The sequence below is a fragment of the Nannospalax galili genome, unplaced genomic scaffold (genome assembly GCF_000622305.1).
Source record: "Nannospalax galili isolate Female #2095 unplaced genomic scaffold, S.galili_v1.0 scaffold380, whole genome shotgun sequence".
Taxonomy (NCBI): Eukaryota; Metazoa; Chordata; class Mammalia; order Rodentia; family Spalacidae; genus Nannospalax; species Nannospalax galili.
In genome coordinates this window covers 3167315-3173252 of record NW_008348568.1, presented here as the reverse complement: position 1 = coordinate 3173252, position 5938 = coordinate 3167315, and the positions used below count along the sequence as shown (strand labels likewise).

General features: G+C 41.6%; 1 pseudogene; it reads right to left on the bottom strand.

Annotated features, from left to right (window-relative positions):
* Window positions 1-506: 506 nt before the first annotated feature.
* Window positions 507-1243, bottom strand: LOC103743919 (annotated as a pseudogene).
* Window positions 1244-5938: the final 4695 nt, after the last annotated feature.

The window sequence follows — 5938 nt, the reverse complement described above, 5'->3', positions numbered from 1 at the left end:
TCACATTCACCCCAACCTCTTCTTCTTACTTCCCCCAGATTCTTCACAACATGTCTCCCTCCCAGATTCACATCTTCATCTTCTATAACCCATTGAATCTATTTAGTACTGTCCATATGCACATAGGTGTGAGGTCATCCACTGGGTCATGGGCAACCTATAAATGGCCAACCCCCAAAGAAAAGTGTCCCTCCCTCAGCCATCATCAATGGCCAAAAGCTTCTCAGCTGTGGGTGGGGTGTCAGGAGCCCTGCTCTTTCATACTGGATTTTTTTAAAATATGCATAATTTTACTACAATTTAAAAAAAAAAAACAAAAATGAAACATCCAAAAAAACCCAAAATTAGTAATACAAATTCCTATGAAGTTTGCTGTGCTACTTAAAGAAATTAAAGAAACCATTAAATATTTAGGAACATTCAACATCAAAAGCTTTAAAATCTAATATATGTAGTAGCTGCTCAAAAAAGCTATAACCTATATTTTTAAAAAAGTATCTTCTCTACAAAGAATCTCATCAGCTATACAAAAATCTGTACATTTTTTATACTGATGCTAATGTTGAGCTGCACTTGAATTTCACATTCTTAGCAAAACAATTGCCTGAGCCCCACACACCCCACACATATTATAGGACAGCTGTTTATTCTTCATCCTCCTCCTCCTCCTCTTCTTCCTCATCCTCTGGTTCGTTTTTCTTCTTTGAGCCTGTTGGCCCACCAAGGCCCTTCTTTCCTGCTTCACTTTTGCCCGTGGCATGGTAGGCACCAATATCCTTCTCATACTTCGTCAGCTTGGCGGCTTTCTGCTCGTAGGGCTGTTGATCTTTGGCTGACTATTCAGACCACTTCTCACCCAACTTTTTGGCAGTGTCTGGGATAGACAGCCCCGGGTGCTCACTTCTGATCTTTGGGCTATGCTCAGAGCAAAACAGGAAAAAGGCAGAAGGTGGTCTTTTGGGCGCATTGGGGTCTTTCTTCTTCCCTTTTTTATCCCCTTTGGGTGGAACGTAATTCTTCATCTCCCTGTCATAACAAGCTTTGTCACTTTTGGCCATGTCTTCAAACTTCGACTTCTCCTTGGCAGACACAGTCTTCCATCTCTGCGAGCACTTCTTAGAGAACTCAGCGAAGCTGACCGAGGAGTCGGGGTGCTTCTTCTTGTGCGCCTCGCGGCAGGTCTGCACCAAAAGGCATAGGAGGGCATCTTGCTCCACCGCTTGTTGGGGTCTCCTTTGCCCATGCTGATGGTGCGGTGTCCACCTGCCAGAGAAAGGCTGTTGGAGCGGCCCCGGGAGGCCTGCAGGGCCGGACCCTCCCACACTGGAATTTTTAACTGACTTGATCTTGGACAGGTAACCACAGCTGCTGTGACTCCATGTGTGTAGATAGCCTCATGCCCAAAGGCTAGTATTTCACAGCACTCTTCATCCTCTAGCTCTTGCATTCTTTTGATCCCTTCTCCTTGGTGATCACTGAGTCATAGATTGGGGTGGGGAGTTTGATATGGATACTCCAGTTCTAAGCTCTTCTAACCGTCAGGGGTGCCGGGCATTAACCACAACCATCTGCAATTGTAGTTTCTCTGACCAAAGCTGTGAACAGCACAAATCTATGGATATAAACATGAATATTTAGAAGGCACTTGGACAACATGACCATTCAGTGAAACAACATCAGTAGGTTCTTCCCTTGGGCTTTGACAGCCCTGCTCATGGGTTTTGATCATGTTTTCAGTACCAAGTATGAATTTCCTCTTGGGGAACAGCCCTCAAATCCAATCAAGATGATTGTTGGTTACCTCCATAGACAGATTTGTCATTATTTTGCCCATGGCATATCTTGCCTGGCAGGTTGATTTTGCAACATGCAAGGATCCGTGCAGGGTAATACCAATGATGTCTTTACTCCCCTAATGGTCTGCTTAGCATCTTCTAGAACTATGGAAGCTAACCAGCAGGGGAAAACTTTGCCTGTTAGTTTAATACTGATTTCTCTACTTCCTGCAGGACGTGCGTGGGGTTTTCAGCATATAGTCATTATGCGTTTCTGAAGATACAGGTAGAACTTGTACTATGGGCTTACTTGTAAACTTCACTTTGTCAATCATCCATTTGTTTTCTATGTGTTCTCAGTCCTCACAGAAAACATTGCTTTATCCTTCCCCCATATCCCAGTGACGTAGGTGGTGTAGTTTTCCTTACCTTGCAGGCAACAAAGCTAACTCAGAAATGATAAATGAGTTAGCATAGACATTTAGCTTCTAATGATGGGTTCAACTGGCTATGTTTATATTCAAGCCCATCAGATTCTTCAGTCTAGTTGTTATCCCCTAGGCCCTTTGTTTCTGTTGCCAAACTTCCTTTGCATTGTGCAGAGAATCTAAGTGCACAGGGAAAAAGCAGAATGTGTTTTTCAGGAAAAAGACAGAAAATGTCTCTCCACAAAGCCTGGAGTAAGACTCCTGTGCATACCTTTGTGAATATTAGATATTCACAAAGGAATGCACACCATGTTTATCATATAACTTTAATCTCTGCAGAATGCACCCTTATGTATTAGTATCATACATAGGCTCTTAATAGTAAACCATAAATGCTAGGTTTGAAATTTCTCATGATGTAATCTTATCATCTTTGATGAGTTGCTTAAAGTATCTAATTTGATTTTCTAAAACCATTGTAAAACAAATCCATTCATTGTGAGGATTCATTCAGTGCATAGTAAGAAAAATATTAAATATTTTCTCTCTTCTATAAATGACCACATGGTCCTAATATACTGAGGGAAAATATCCATAAACTGAGAAAGGCTGGCTTCTAGTATAACTTGTGTGTTTGAATTGATTTTTTTCTCCTCCCTGAGTAAATTTTGAAAGAATGGAGTAAAAGTATCTTATACAGGCCCATTGGTATGAGACTCTTTGTAGAGTGTCTCAGGATAGGGGGACAACATGAAGGATCCTGCTTCCCATGTGCCCAAAGAAGCTTCAGCTGTTATTTCAAGTGTAGAAAAGACACCAGTTCAGACTCCTTTAACTGAGATCACAGTCCCAATTTCATACGGAGCAGATGCATTTTGAACAAAATGAATTTCAGGACATGGAAAAACAGTTCAGTGGTTAAAAGTATTTGCTGCATTCCCAGAAGACTGGAGTTTAATTTACAGCACCCATGTGGGGCAGTTCACAACTGCCTGTCCCTGCAGCTCCAGAGGATCTGATGTTTCCTATGGGTAGCTGAATGCACACACACATAAACACACACACACACACACACACACACACACATAAACACACACAAACATACATATAAATAAATAGCAAAATAAATCTTCAAAACATTTAAAATATTAGTTAAGGAGCTGAAGAGATAGCTCAGCAGTTCAGTGCTGACTGCTCTTGCAGAGGACCCAGGTTCGATTCCCAGCACCCACATGGGGCCTACGAACCATCTTTAACTCCAGTTCCAGGGGAATCCAAAGCCCTCTTCTGACCTCCGTGGCATTGCACGACATGGGTGCACTCGCATACATGCAGGCAATATACTCATATACATAAAATAAAAATAATAAAATATTTTTTAATTTAGTTAAAAAGTTAAATTAAAAAATTTAAGAAATAATAAGTTTCAAATTCTAAAACACGTAAATACTGAAAGAAGCACACATATGTGGATTAAGCAAGCTCCAGGGATAGTTGAAGGTAAAACCCAGTGGAGAGGACTGGGTAGCTCAAAGTCAGATGAAAATATTTGACTAATGTTGAACTGGAGCCTTGTCTTTGACTGTGGTTTCTTGCTATAACAAAATCTCTGAAGCTGGGTGCATTATAAGGAAAAGGCAGGTCTTTAACTTAGAGTTTTAGAGTCTAAAATTCCAAGGTCAGTAATGCCGTCTGACTGGACTCTGGTGAGGACCTCTCAGCTATAGCACAGTGTGTAAAATGACACATGATAGGAATCATGCAAAAGAGATAGGAACTACGTGGCAACAGGAAGCTTTGGGTTTTAAAGGCCAGGTTCACCCTTAATGTCCACCCACCCTTACTGTATCTAGTTATGTTCTTTGCCAGACCTCTTGGCAATATGAAAATTACTTTGGAGAAACAATTTAAAGAAGAAAGTATTTTGGCACGTAGGTAGACAAGTGTTAGTCTAAAGTTTCTGGGTCCATTGCTTCAGGCCTGAGAAATAGAAGAGTACCAGGGCCCAGAAGGATGTATGGCATGCTGCCTACCTCATGCCGGCAGAGAGAGACAGAGACACACAGACAAAGAGACAGAGACAGACACACAGAAAGAACAGGGAAAAGAAACCCTTCAAAGGCATTTTCCCAGTGAGCTACTTCCTCCAACTAGGTCTCATGGGCGATCCCCTCATATAACACCATCATGTCATGAACCTATCAATGGTAGCTCCACCAAGTAGGTAAGAGTTCTCATAGTCCAATCACCAATCAGTGACTGGATCCATCAGCTGGGGACTCTGAACTCTTGGAGAGACAGTTCATATTCAAACCATCACATCAGAGTCCCATGAAAACTTCATTAATCTTTTTCAAGGGTGAGGCCACTGATGACCTAATTACCTAACTATCTCTGACTCAGTCACTCGGCACGATCATACTGGAGACCAAACATCCAGCACAAATCAAATCATATCAAACCCTGTCTGAATCCTCCTTTAAAGAACAATCACAATTTGGTCTATAATGTGAAAGCCTGCACACATGCCTCTACTTCCTATTTATATTGGCAAAAATCATGTCTAGTTATTCATTTATTTCCAGTACAAGGCATAGTGCCTGGTAGTTATTAGATGCTCAGGAAGCCTCTGCTACAATGACTTACATTAGCAAGGGGGAGCCTTTTGTGATTACGCATACTAGTAGGCCTAGCCTGTCTGCATGCTGGAAAGATGGGGTTAGAGCATATGTAATTTCTCTGGCTTTTTATAATCTTGGCTCTGAAGGAAATATAATAGCACTCAAGAATCCTATTACCACTGTCATAGGGATGAATGATCCAAAGACCTATAAAGCTTCATACACAATGAATATCACGCCTTGCACTTGTCTCGGGCTCATTGTTCTATACTTTGACTGTCTAGACAGGTATCTCAACTTTGACCCACTGAGCTAACGAGACTACAGAAGAGAGGATGCAGAGAAGAAGGGAAACCAAAATTACGGCAAGTGTAAAAGTCAAAATGCAGCAGTCTATTAGTGCTCTGTCACCGGTGAACACAGAAGTACTCTGTCTCTCTTCCTCAGCATGGCAAGCAGCAGGACTGCTGAGCCCCTGCATATGTCATGTGGAATTCTTGATAGAAGTAATTTTAAAATCAAGGTGGTATTGAACCTGAGCAGCTTCAGGGCTCATCCGTGTTTTGGGGATCCCTATAAAATATGACGTGTTCACATGAAAACATTAAGCATCTGCCCAACCAAGGAAGTATCTGTGGACCCCATTTAATTTTCCTGCCACGTTCTTGGTGCCAAGGAACGAGACACTTATGAGAGAGAGTTTGAGAATGGTGAAGAGGGGGTAAGGACAAGAGTATGATGGGCAACATCTCCTGCCTCCTCTCAGCAATGAGGAAAGAAGCTTTGAATCAGCAGCTCAATAGACTGGTATTGGGGAAATAAACCTTAAAATGTTCCTTTTTCCCTTTTGAAATTCCCCATGCCTTCTCTAAAATGACAGGCAGACTGTCACTCTAAAACATCCTCTTTACATCTTGGACAATTCTATGTTAGCAATTGAGTTAGCAGCTTCAATAGTATATTCAATAGGGATAGTGAAAACTCGTGAGGACTGAAATGCATACTCAGGCAAAGATCTTATACTAGTGACAGCATTGTGATTTGAAACTCCAAATGCCATCAGCCGTAAGTTCATCTAACCTCAATAGTTATGTCGGTTCTATCGTCACTATCC